At 46.6% G+C, this 13,981-nt stretch overlaps 1 protein-coding gene across 1 annotated transcript in view; it reads left to right on the top strand.

The window, feature by feature from the left end:
- Positions 1-8,151: 8,151 nt before the first annotated feature.
- Positions 8,152-13,981, top strand: part of LOC120239712 (zinc finger protein 30 homolog) — a 78,238-nt gene continuing 72,408 nt past the window's right edge. Inside the window, exon 1 of the mRNA XM_039244144.1 lies at positions 8,152-8,527. The gene's annotated coding sequence lies outside the window, so the exon portion shown is untranslated. The remainder of the gene's footprint in view (positions 8,528-13,981) is intronic.

The raw sequence follows: 13,981 nt of genomic DNA, 5'->3' as shown, positions 1-13,981 counted from the left end.
CACAAAAGAGAAGTATATGATTTCAATCTTCTTAAATGTGTTAATACTTGCTTTGTAGGCAGCTCTTTCTGCCCACGGGTCCTGTCCCTATGCTTTAATACAATCATGCTTTTGCACCAAAAACAAACCAATAACAACAACAACAACAAAAACACAACAACAATAAACAACAACAGAAACCCAAAAAACAAAAAAAAATCCCACAAGAAAACAGCTTGCCTCGTGGACAAACAGGTTACCTCTACTGGACAGTGTTGTTCCATGTCTGATTGAGAATGTGACGTGTTCTAGTGTAGTTTACTGGAGTTCTCTATTTATGTCTGTTACATCGAACTATTGTATATTACAGTTCAAGTCCTCTCCTTAATGAACTCTTTTTTTTTCTGTCCAATAGAAATTGGGGCAGTAACTTCTCTGACATGATGTGAGGAGTCAGAGCACAAAATGAACAATCCTTATGTGTGCATCCACTGGTGATCCAGAGCTTAGTTATAATGGGGCATTTCCCCGTGAGACCACTGTGCATCGAGGACTAACCTCAGACACTTTCCCTTGGTTCCTTAGTCACCGAAGCACACCTTTTTGGTGGGAAGAAGCAAGTGTCCCATTTCTTTGGAACCGAGTGACTCAGTCTTTCATGCCAACTAACAATCTTGAAATTGTCCCGAAGCCTGGGTAGAGTTTGCAGTTACAGTGACAGCCAGTTGAAATCCCAGAGCCAGTTAAAGTGGGGAGTGACCCCAAGTGGCTGTCTGGGTTCCCAGGTTCTAGCGTGGGAAACTGAGGAGTGAGACCTGGTGTGTGCTCCCAGGGTCCACGGCTCCCCCAGCGTGTCAGAGCAGGCTGAAGTAATTCAGAGCAGAGGGGGGAGCAGTCAGAACAGGTTCCCAGACTAGTTTTTCCAGTTTCCCGTCTTCCCTGGAGAATACACACATTAAAGCACTGAGACAGAAATTACATCACCATTAAATCAACTCTCTTTCCCAGAGGAGGAATTTACCAGCGCCCCAAGAGCCATACTGTGCTGTGCAGACTCAATTTCGGGGTATCGCCGTTCCTCGGACTGTCACTTCGTGGTTGCCACGATGATGCAGGTAGGCCTGGTCCGAGGACCCGCGAAGGGGTCCCTCAGGATCAGCCGGGAGGATCTCTGACTGTGCACAGGATAGAAATCAACTCTATGCTAGTAGGAGGTGAGACCAGAGTTTATTGAAGGTATATAGGTCCAGACAGTGTCTGGGAGACTCAGAAAGGAAAGGAGAGTCTTACCTTTGCTTGGGGCCTGGGAATTTTTCTGAGGATTGTGGTCTGGTTTTTGCGTCCTCTGTCATCCAGGAACTGGTTAGAACAAAGACCAGGGCCCAGATGTCTAGCTTTGGTGGCTTCAAATATGCGCATGATGGCTTCCTCTGCTCATTCTACCTGGTCTCTCCTTAGGTGTTATCCATTGTGCTGAAAGACTCCAAAGAAATCATTAGCTCCTTGTTCCCTGCAAGGAGGACATACACTATTTGCAATATGCCGCGTGTGTAAAGATGAGAGGTGCAGGTCCTGGCAAAGAAAGAACCAGGAAAAGGAGCAAAAAGCAGATTTTTATGGAGTCCTTCAGTTTCCCTATCTGAGCATTCCTTTTTCTATCTCACTGACCAGGACTCTGTCCTATGGCCTCTCTAAGCAAAATATATGTCTATGCCACAAGTGGACCCGTGACAACATCATCGGGAATGACTGCAGTTACCAGTACTCCTTCACAGCATCTGACACAATGGCCATCACCATTGCACTGTAACAAACTTGGTACAAAGAGACCCTGTAATTTAGAATATGCTTTACGCAGATGCCCAAGAACTGTATGCAAATAATGGCTTATTTTTTAGGGTGGGCAGGAAGAGCCATAAGGCACTACAATTATGTTATGATCTTAGGGCAAAAATTATTGTTGTGTGGGAATAATATTCTTCTACAGGATAAACAAAACTCGGGCCACCTGGGTGGCTCAGTGGGTTAAGCATCTGGCTTGGGCTCAGATCACGATCTCGCAGTTAGCCCACATTGGGCTCTGTGCTGATAGTTCAGAGCCTGAAGCATGCTTTGGATTCTGTGTCTCTATCTGCCCATCCCCTGCTCACGCTCTGTCTCTCTCTCTCTCTCTCTGTCTCTCCCTCAAAAATAAATAAATGTTAAAAAATTTTTTTGAAAAGAGAACTAATGTCTGGGCCTTCAATTAGTAAGGGAATTCTCAAGAGAATTTGGGCTGGAGAAGTAAATTAGTGAAAAGTAACAAGGTTTGTTTATACAGACTTTTCAGCCTTAAATTCTCTACCTCTGGCGATAAGAATGTCCCTATCTCTTGGAACAGGGAGGGCACCTTTCACATGGGAGACTGATTTCTTGCTTTCTGGAGATTGATTGGGGGGGGGAGGGGGAGTCCACAGAGTTCTTTTTGCATTTGCTCTTTCATAAGTAACTTTTAATTCAAAACAGTATGCCAAAGCAGTACATTTTAGGGCACCCTTGTCCCTTACACAAACTTAGGGAGACAGAGCTGGCAATACCCACCCCATAAGCAGGGGGATCAGAAGCCTAGATTGTTCCCTCCTGGCCCCACTCAGATGCCTTCTCTTTTGAAGCTTTGTTCAGACCTTGCCCCACCCTGTTCTCCCCCCTCACTGAACAGATTAAGGGAGGGGGGAGGTTTGGTTTGCAGCTCCTCTTACATTGTAACAAAGAGTTAGGGGTCCCCAGCCAAAGAAAGAGAGGTCATTTTTTTAAAGTCTCCTGCTATTTTCTGTGATCTGTGCCTCACAGGCTCTACTTGCCCTAGCATACTTCTTGCAAAACTTCCTAGGCTATGTCAGAACGACAGAGCAATGCAAAAACCTCAGTAGTTTGGGATTTTAAGGGAACAAAGGGAAGGCAGAAAGTACCAGTCTCTAGCCTTACTGTATCAGAGACAATAAATCAGTGACACACATTCCCAGTGCTGTTTCAAAACTAAGCAAGGCCCTGTATTGCTTATCTCAGATAAGGGGCCCAAGGCTCCATTCCCTTTTTCACCAGATCTGCGGGCATGCAGACAGACCCTTCCCCTGGTCTGACGGTTACCTCCGCTTCCTTATAATGTTCAAGTCTCCGCCTTGGGAGACCAAGCTTCATTAACCTAACACACGATGCACGTATAGACATGTTTTCTAAGCACACTTGGGCAGCCCGATGCCTGCCTTTACGTGGGATGACAAAACTCCTCATTCTGACTATTCATCCTAACCCACTCGCTCACCTCTGCCCAGGGGGTCGAGGCATTGGAAGTTACTCCCAGTGATCTTTTCATTTGCTGCAAATAAAGTTTCCTCTGTGTTACAACTGCACCTGGTGTGGCCTGTACTCTACCTATAACTCACCAAGGAGCGGACTCCCCTTAGTTTGGTTATAACATCTCAAGGGGGGGCACTTTACCGATACATGGGAGCAAAGAACTGTATGTTTTGGTGCCTAAACTTCTCTCTTATTAGATTCCGTGCTTTGAGCGCCTACCCATTCAGCACCTGTTTCCTTTTCTAAACATCCTGTAGTTGCTCAAGTTTTATTTTTTAATTATTTTTATTTTTTATTTTTTAATTTATTTCTAGGAGAGAGAGAGAGAGAGAGACAGCGTGAGCAGGGGACGGTCAGAGAGAGAGGGAGATACAGACTCTGAAATAGGCTCCAGGCTCTGAGCTGGCCGTCAGCACAGAGCCTGACGCGGGGCTTGAACCCACGAACCGCGAGATCATGACCTAAGCGAAAGTCGGACGCTTAACCGACTAAGCCACCCAGGCGCCCCCTTTTTAATTATTCTTAAAAATACTTATTTATTTTTGGGCTCCTGGGCAGCTCAGTCGGTTGAGCATCTGACTTCAGCTCGGGTCTGATCTCTCGGTCTGTGAGTTCGAGCCCTGTGTCGGGCTCTCTGCTGTCAGCTCAAAGCCTGGAGCCTAGTTTGGATTCTGTGTGTGTTTCTCTCTCTCTTGGCCCTTCCCCTGCTCATGCTCCATCTCTCTCTCTCTCTCTCAAAAATAAATAAGCATTTAACAATGTTTAAAAAAAATAAAATATTTATTCTTGAGAGAGAAAGTGTGAGTGGGGGAGGGGAAGAGAGACAGGGGGACAGAGGATCCAAAGCAGGCACTGTGCTGTCAGCAGGATGCCCGACGCAGGGCTCGAACTCAGGAACTGCAAGATCATGGCCTGAGCCAAAGTCGCCGCTTACCGAACTGAGCCAGCCAGGTGCCCTATTGCTCAAGTTTTAAAACGTAAATACAAATATACATTGTGAAATGATTACCACAGTCAAGCTTATGAACATATCCCTCACCTCATAGAATTAAGATTTGTGTGTACGTGCAGGGAGAACACTTAAGATGTTCTCTCCTAGCAAATTTCAAGTGTACAGTACTCTACTATTATACCGCAGTGATGTGTATTAGACCCATAACTGACCTATTTAGCATAGCTCCTAACTCAGGAAATGGACAGGTAAGCCCTGGTGCACTGCCATGGCCAAGTGCACTATCCCAGGGAATCCCTACAGGGCTGGACAAATGGAAAGGGTAGCTCCTGGCTGGGTTTGCCAAAAGTGTTGGTGAGATAACTCCAATTGCCTCCTCACAAGAGAAGTCAGTAACTCAAGAGACAAGGGATTGGAAAAGAGAAAGGGAGAAATTTATTTTGGGAGAGAGGAGGCAGACGCAAGCCTTAACAACTGGCCTCTCTGCTAACAGGATAGACACCTGGTGTTTTGTAAGGAGAGGCCCAGGGGTGCCTGGATGGCTCAGTCGGTTAAGTGTCTGACTTCAGCTCAGGACATGGTCTCACCGTCTGTGAGTTCGAGCTCGCTTCGGGCTCTGTGCTGACAGCTCAGAATAGAGCCTGGAGCCTGCTTCAGATTCTGTGCCTCCCTCTCTCTCTGCCGCTCCCTGCTCATGCTCTGTCTCTCTTTATCTCTCAAAAAATAAATAAACGTTACAGAGAGAGGTTCAGGAGGGCACTTGCATGAGAGCAGGCAGGGAGTACGTGGTCATGCGTGGGGGCTGGTATGTGCTTAGTGCAGCAAAGGGGAGGAAGTCTTGTAGACATTCTGTTGCCATCAGGGCTTTTCTGCCCTGGCCATTGGAATGTTCTGATCATTTCAAAATATCTTTCATCGATGCCTAAAGACAATGCAATAAGAACACAATGCAATAAGAACAATGGGCTTCAGTAAGAGCATGTGTGAAGTGGTCTTGTCTATTTATGGTTTTATTAAAAAGTTTTTACATGTTTTTTAAAATTTATTTTTGAGACAGAGAGAATGAGCAGGGGAGGGGCAGAGACAGAGACACAGAATTCAAAGCAGGCTCCTGGCATTGAGCACAGAGCCCCACACAGGGCTCAAACTCATAAGTTGTGAGATCATGACCTGAGCCCAAGTTGGAAGCTTAACCCACTGAGTCACCCAGTCGCCCCTATTTCTGGTTTTGACTGTTGAGGTCTGCAGTTGAGTAACAACTGGCCTCTCTGCTAACAGGATGGACACCTAGTGTTTTATAAGGAGAGGTCCAGGATGCCTGGATACCTCAGTCGGTTAAATGTCTGACTTCAGCTAGCTGACCTCCAGTAATTACTTACCCTGGCTGAGCGACTAGCATTTGACTAGCATCTCAATATTTCTCCCATCCTCAGCCCCTGACAACAAACATACTAATCTTCACATTTATGATTTTAACTTTTAATGGGTTCCACATATATGTGATTACATACAGAATTTTTTTTTCCCTGTGTCTGGCTTATTTAACTTAGTATTCTCTGGATACATCTTGTTGCTGCAAATGAAAATATTTCCTTCACTTTTGAGGCTGAACACACACACACACACACACATAGATACTTCAGAAGTATATTCCAAAGTGTATATATATGTATATATATATACACATGGAATACTTTCTTTATTCATTGGAAGAGAGAATATGTGACGTTAAAATAAATAATTTTCTGGGGCGCCTGGGTGGCTCAGTCTGTTGAGTGTTCTACTCTTGATTTCAGCTAAGGTCATGATCTCACAGTTTGTGAGTTCAAGCCCCACATTGGGCTCTGCGCTGACAGTGCAGAGCCAGCTTGGAATTCTCTCTCTCTCTCTCTCTCTCTCTCTCTCTCTGCCTCTCCACTGCTCACTCTCTCTCTCAAGATAAAGAAATAAACTTTAAAAAATACATTAATTAAAAAAAATCACTTTGCATGTGGATTGTTCTGAGCTGAAGGCAGTTAGGACCCAGCAGACTCAGATAATGTTATTTTGCCTCTAACTTAACTGCTGGAAAGAAATTAGATAGGGGACCTCAATCAGGAAGAGAGCTAATACCAGAGATAATCTTTTTTTATCAGAAAGATTGACCTGCCTGGTGTGGAAAACCTTTGTTTGCCAACATTTGCTCTTTCCTTTTTTCTGTGATTTTATTTCCCTCTTTTTGAAATTCTAAATCCCTAACCACCCCCCACCTTTTCTTAGGTCAGAATGGCCTATAGGCCTATAGGCCTATAGGCATCATTTGCTTGTTTTTGAGCCTCTTATCTCTGGGGTTCCTGTAATGAAGAAATTAAATTTGTTTTTCTCCTGTGATTAATCTTTCTTCTTTTCTCTTTCTTTCTTTCTTTCTTCTTTTCCTTTTTTTTTTTTTTAAGTAGGCTCCACACTCAGCATGGAGCCCAACATGGAGCTTGAACTCATGACCCTGAGGTCAAGACCTGAGCTGAGATCAAGAGTCGGAGGCTTAACTGACTGAGCCACTCAGGCGCCCCTAATCTGTCTTATGTCAGTTTAATTATTAGACCAGCCAAAGAATCTAGAAGGAAGAAAAACATTTTCCTCTCCTACACATTCATCCCAATCAGCAGGACAACTGTAGTGAGACCATTTCATATTTTACAGTGGGAAACCACTTAGTATTTTCTAGAATAGCTAGCATAAAGGAAAAAAATGACACCACCACATTCCAGTGAAAACGTTGAGGAATTAGAGTTCTCATATACTGCTAATAGGAGTGTAAGAAAGACATTCACTTTGGAAAGCTGTCTGGCAGTTGCTCATGAAAATAAACATTTCCCTCCTGAAGGGGAGCATTTAGTCACCCGACATAAGCGCCTCTCCGGCTTAAGGATTATTTTAGGCTGCTTATTTTAAAGAAACAGCAGACAAGGGAAAAAGTCTGAAATCAGAAGTTCTGGTTTCCTCTTCTGAGAGACATTTGCATTTATAAAGGAAAGCTCTGTTTGGAAGGGTGCCTCCCCCCTCTGTAGCCGGGAGAGGGAGAATGTGCAAATCTCCAGAAACTCCGATCAATGGAGAAAGCATGGACTGAAATCTGGACAACAACCGTAGGCTTGACTCCTGAGCTCGGCCTGGTCCCCCCCGCCCCCCAAAGCCTCCCAGTTGGATCACGTGTCGAGTTCCAAAAACCCTCAGCGCTGCTGCCCTCCCGTCAGATTCTGTCACTTTGGTCTGGGTGGAAAGAACGGTGTTGTGTTCACGAGGCGCTCCCCGCGAACCTAAGTGAGGCCGGGGCGAGGCGCGAGGGCTTCCCGTTATTTTCTGGGAGTTGAGGGCAGGCTTTGGCTCCCGGGGAGCGAACGGGGTCTCCTCTCCTTGAGTTGGGGAGGGTCAGGTCCCTACTGCACACTTTCCTGGGCGGCAGTACTTGGGGGCCTCTGGGCGAAGTGAGGCCCCTTGAAAGTGTTGCTGGGTGGACTGGGGGAGACCCGGGGGGCCCTGGGCCTGTCTCCAGCCCATCCTAAATAGGCTGCTGAAGGGTCCCAAGAAGGAATTCAGGGACAGATGAGTGACACAACCAGGACAACTTACTAAAACCAAGTGCACTCTCAAGATGTGAGAGTTGGGTTCCCCAGAGGGAAAGAGAGAGAGGGGGAGAGAGCTGGGGGCCCCGGGCTTCGGGATTCCAAGGGTGATTGACAGTTGCTAACTAGGGGGTGGGCTATTTATTACTCGGGGTGGGCATTTCTGGGCAGCGGGGTTTCCGCGCCTTTTCTTCCTTATTTGGGCAGGCGTTTCCTGTCATGGCACCCGCCATCTTGGGCCCGTCTGGTCTGAGCTGGCTTCTCGTGGAGAGCGGCCCGCGTGGGCATCCGCCTCCGCTGCCAGGGGCCGCGCTCGCCTCCCGCCCCTCCAGGGAGCCCGTGGGGACGGACTCGGGGCCTCCGGCGGCGCCCGGGGAAGGACGGAGGCGGGGGCTGCCGCCCCGGCGGGAGCGCAGGGAGTTTGTGAAACCGCTCCGGACACAAAGGACCAGGAAGTGGGGCCTGCTCTGCGCGCCGGCGTCCCGCCTGCAGGCGCGCGGCTCGCGGCCGCCGCCGAGAGGCCCTTCCGGTGCCTCCGGGGGCGTCTTCGCCCGGCGCGGCCGCGACTCCTCCGCCGGCGCCTCCGGAGAAAGCGACCCAGGGGACGAGGAGAGGAAAGCAAATAACACACAACCGAGAAGGAATGGCCGGGTCCCAGGTAAGCCGCGCGGCCCGCGTCACAAGCGTGTCATCTCTTTGTCCCCGAGACCCCGTGCAGCGAGGAGCCGCCGGGGTCGCGGGCGGGCGCCCGGGGGGCTCCGGGCGTCGGCTCGCGTCCCGGTCCCGGGGGGGCGTGGGCCGGAGCGCCCCCCTGCCCCGCGGCCGCCGCCGGCTGAGCGTGGAGCCTGCTTGAGACTCTCTCGCTCTCGCCCTCCGCCCCTTCCTCGCGCGCGCGCACGCGTGGACGCGCTCGCTCGCTCTCAATTAAAATTTTTTTTTTTTTTTTTTTTTTGGTGCAAATGTTGATTCCGCTACTTCTCCCGTTCCTGCCTTGGGAGTGTTTTCGCCTATTTTTAGGAAGCTGTTTAAAAAAGGATACTGACACTTGGCGCTGTAGACACGCTCCCCTCGGCTCCAGCGCCCTCTCCCTTCCCTCCAGCCCGGCTTCCAGCGGGACGTGAACAGTTGTCACTCGGAACTCGTGCCCTGCGCGTCTCGAAAGTGTCCCCTCTGCGACTGATCCTCAGGGAATCCCAAAGTTCTCTCTTGCGGATGGGGCTGCGTCCTGGGAGGTCGGCAAGGGGAACGTGTCACCGTCAGGTCCCGTCTGGATGCTTTAAGGGCCCGGTGTAGACCAGGATTAGGAAAATGCAGTTTTAAATACGCAAAATGGAGAAGTGTCCCAGAATAACTCGGAAAGTTCTGGAAAAGAGACAACCTTGCCTGTTTAGACTGTGAAAGGTGCTCTGTTTAAAAGACACATGATTACATTACAGGACGTGGGGGCTCCGTGTGGCTTGTAATTTGCATGAGTCCACAGTTTCTAGTAATTAGACTCATATTTCGATTCACTTTGGGGGGAACAACACAGCGGTGATATGTGTCGTTCGTGTGCCTCGGGCACGGATACCAGTTTGCTTCATTACAGCTGATGTTAATTAACTTCTTGTACTTGGCTCTTTGCTCTCTAACCGGTTCCTCCTTTATCACATCAATCTTTTCCATTTTATCATTCGTAAAGAAGTTAGGTGGATTTATTCACACTTAAACTGCATACTTCTTTCTTCGTGTAGTTTCCGTTGGAAAATGAAGACTCTCACTTTTGTGTACTCTGGAGATACCGACTTCTGGCACTCCTGTTGCTAAATAATTCAGGCCATTGTCCTGCAAGTTTCCATTTTACTCCGCACTCATGTCTCAGACACACTCTTTGTATTTTCAGAAAAAGAAAACAAGAATCCCATAAATGAACATGTTTTTGTGCCTTAAAATTCTAAAATCTAACATGGCATTAATGATTATTGAAAAAATTTTCAGTGAAATACTAGACTCAGAAACATTAGCTGTTTACTTTTTTCTCCCCAAATTTTTATTCAAATTCTAGAAACTTAAGATATATACAGGAGATAGCTGTTTTCTTTACAGCGTTCTGTGTGTTTTCATAATGTGATTAAAACACACATCATCCACACATGGATATATAAGTTTTACACCATTGAAAATGTTTCTTAGTTTAAGTTACCAGGGCAGTTTGATACTCTCTCACTTTTAATGTGTATATAATTACTTTTTATCTGTGTGGATGTGTGCTTAAAACGTAAAGAAAGGGTAGATCAGTTTTGTGTGGATCCTGTCTTGTTTCCGTCACGCTTCTCAGGTTTGACACCTTCATGAACATTGGGTTGGAGGCTTCCCTGTGTATTGACCTCTGCGTCATTTTAGATCAACTCGACAGCAGATAACCTGGATTGAAGCCTGATCCCTTCCATGTACTGGATGTTTGACAAAATATTCTCATAAAAAAAGGAAGAAGAATATGTTCTGTAAGATTATTATTTATTTGTGCATTAATTTATGAAAAAATCATTACAATGCTATGTAATAACCGGTAAATGCTCAAAAAGTATTGTTGGGCCATTTTTGCCATTCTAGTGGAACCTGCAGTGGCTGTAAAATGCCTTCAGTTCCCAGTCCTCCAAGAATTCTTGGAGTTCTACATCTTTGTTTTTAAAAAATGTATCCCTTGGCCCACAGGCTACTGCCTCGTTAGAAATGCAGACTCAGATCCCACCCCAGAACTCATGAACAGAATCTGCATTTCAACAAGATGTCAGTGCATTGTTGTGAAGTTCACATTCACATTAGAATTTGCTAAGTACATTTGTAACCCACTAAAACTTTCCATCTAAGACACAGAGACACAACATATACTGTATGATATAAATAAAGTACTCAAATGTGTATGACTGTGTCAGTGCTTTCACGTCACAATTTATCTTGGTAAACACACAGCATATCTAGTGGTTTTGTGGATCCGATGCCATCTTCTTAACTCAGAGCTAGAGAATATAGTAGGACACATTACTGAGTTAAAAATTACCTTACGGATGAAGCAGGGAACACACCTAAGCCAGAACTAGTTATCTTTAATATAACCAAAGTAACGTGAGCTCACTCCCTGGTGAGTGACGGACAGAAGGTACACCAGGTAAGAGTCACCAAGTGACTTAACACGGTTAAAGGCTACTTGACCTTTACGCTGGGTAAAGTTGTGACACAAAGGGAATTTTATTTGCAGCAAATAAGGAGATCCTTGGGAATAACTTACGAAGCCTTGACTTCCCAAGCGAGGCTGAGTGGGTTCCTTTTATTTAGAGCTAGAAGGGATGTTCAGAAAGGGGAGCCTTTTCATGTTACGTAAGCTCCTGCACGTTCCGTAGGGAAACAGGTCTGTACTTTGTTACATCAATGGGGCTTGTGCTCCTTAGGTGAGATTTAGTATTATAATGAGGTTGAGGTAATTGTCAGTCACTCTATGGCTCATCTGCAGCTGTGATTTGGAGGTTAATAAGCTCACGTTGGTGTCAGTGACCAGAGCACTGCGGCTCTTTGTCAGGACACCCTTATCGCTTGAGGTTTGGAAGCTTCCATTTCCATGATGGGAGGCTGTGCCCCTCAGGTCTCTTGCCCGAATTGAAAGATAAGCAGGAAAGAAGAACTGAACGAAAATGTGGGACAAGGGTCGGTGAAGACATGCAGGTGGGCAGGGGAGGTCAGGTGTTGGGGTCTAGCTAGGAACCTAGCTCCTAGTTTCATTCTCCTCATTCTCGAAGGGCACCAGCAGATCTGTTCCTGGAGCTACTTCCTGCCAGGCATGGGCATGTCATAAGGATTGACTGAAGAGCAGAATTTCCCCTTAGCTAGATTAAAAAAAAAATTTTTTTTTAATGTTTATTCATTTTTGAGAGATGGAGAGAGACAGCATGAGTGGGGGAGGGACAGAGAGAGAGGGAGACACAGAATCACAAGCAGTCTCCAGGCCCCTACGCAGGGCGTGAACCCACAAACCACGAGATCATGACCTGAGTCAGAGTCAGACGCTTAACCGACTGAGCCGCCCAGGCGCCCTCTCTCAGCTAGATTTAGGTCTGCTTGTGGGTCCCCAAGCTGTTACCTCGTGTAACCTCGTGTTACTACCATTTGTGATTTTATGGTCTCTGTGGGCTTGGACACAACTTGTAGCAAACAGGATGCAAGTATGCAAGGTCCAAGCAGTAAGAAGAGCAGTGTTTTGTGAGTTTCTTTTTGCTGTGATCTTACTGATATTTACTGGGGAAGTTATCCCCCAGGGAAAGTCCACTGTGTTGATAGCTTTTGGCATTTCTAGGATAATGGTGACAAGAACTAACATTAAGAAAGTGTTCATTGTAACATCATACCAAAGGAAGAGGGGACTAGAACATTATTGTGCTGCGTATTAACAATAAGCTGTGGTGTTTATTACCAGTCATGGAGAGAATGATTTAATCTGTTAAAGGGGCCTGGCAGCAAACCGTAAGGGTGAAGAAATCAGAACAGAACTAGTATCATACAGATGGTGATTATGTTTTTTTCTTCCTCTCGCTCTCTTTAAAAAAAATTTTTTTTAATGTTTTATTTATTTCTGAGAGAGAGCACGAGGGAGTGTGAGCAGGGGAGGGTCAGAGAGAGAGGGAGATACAGAATCTGAAGCAGGCTACAGGCTCTGAGCTAGCTGTCAGCACAGAGCCTGACGTGGGGCTCGAACCCACAGACCGTGAGATCGTGACCTGAGTTAAAGTCAAACGCTTAACCGACTGAGCCACCCAGGCGCCCCTCACTCTCTATTTTTAATGTTTATTTATTTTTGTGAAACAGAGCGTGAGTGGGGCAGGGACAGAGAGAGAGGGAGACACAGAATCTGAAGCAGGCTCCAGGCTCTGAGCTGTCAGCACACAGCCTGCAGGGCTCAAACCCACAAACCGCGAGATCATGACCTGAGCCAAAGTTGAACGCTTAACTGACCGAGCGACCCAGGAGCCTCTTTTGTTGCTGGGTTTTTTGTTTTTGTTTTTGTTTTTAAATTTTAAATGTAGAGAGAGACAGAGCACAAGTCAGGGAGGAACAGAGAGGGGGAGAGAGAATGCCAAGCAGGCTCTGCACTGTCAGCACAGAGCCCAGTGCAGGGCTCAAACCCACAAACTGAGACCATGACCTGAGCCAAAACCAACAGTCGGACGCTCAATTGACTGCGCCACTCAGGCGCCCCGAGATTATTATGTTTTAAATTTGAGGACTTTTTCCATTGAGGCTCGCCTTATTTTGAGAGTGTTTCCAGAACTGAAGTTTCAGGTCAGTGAGCTGCTCACAGGAATATTGTTGTCATCTGGTGCTGGTAGCATCTCCCGCTGGGCCTCTGAGTAGATACCTTTTTAGTCTGGGGGATTCGAGAAGGTAGGATGCCTTCTAATTTGGAGGAAGAGCATGTGGCTCATGGTACTGGGTGGGGGCCCTGGCCAAATAGGGTACAGTTAATCCTGGGGTGACCCGTTTTTCCAATTTTTTTTTTTAAGTTTATTTTTGAGACAGGGTGAGAGAAAGAGCAAGCAGGGGAGGGACAGAGAGGGGAGGAGAGAGAGAATCCCAGTCAGGCTCCACACTGCCTGTGTAGAGCCTGATGCGGAGCTCGAACTCAAAAACCATGAGATCATGATCGAAGCCACAATCAGGAGCCGGATGCATAACTGACTGAGCCACCCAGGCGTCCCTATTTTTCCATATTTTGATGTACATCAAGTCTCCAGTTTCATTTGGATGAAGCTTAACTTCAGTGGGTAGTGGGAGGGGATGTTTCCATGTTTGTCGAGTGCGTTCTTTACGTGCTGGGGATTAATTATACGCTTAATGGCCAGAGAAACCTCTGAGTCTGGAGGTAAGAAGGAGTCAGAGTGTTTTGGAAAGTTTTCCCATAAGTCATTTCAAATGGGCTGAGCTTTTGTTTTATTTATTTATTTAAAAAAAATTTTTTTAATGTTTATTTTTGAGAGAGTAAAAGAGAGCCCAGGCTGAGGAAGGGGGGAGAGAGAGAGAGAGAGAAAGAGAGAGGGAAGAGGGAGGGGGAGAGAGAGAGAGAGAGAGAGAGAGAGAGAGAGAG

The sequence above is a fragment of the Hyaena hyaena genome, unplaced genomic scaffold, assembly GCF_003009895.1.
Source record: "Hyaena hyaena isolate Hyena2069 unplaced genomic scaffold, ASM300989v1 scaffold_235, whole genome shotgun sequence".
In the NCBI taxonomy this organism is placed as follows: Eukaryota; Metazoa; Chordata; class Mammalia; order Carnivora; family Hyaenidae; genus Hyaena; species Hyaena hyaena.
Note: the sequence above shows the minus strand (reverse complement) of the source record. Positions and strands in the feature narration are given on the sequence as shown.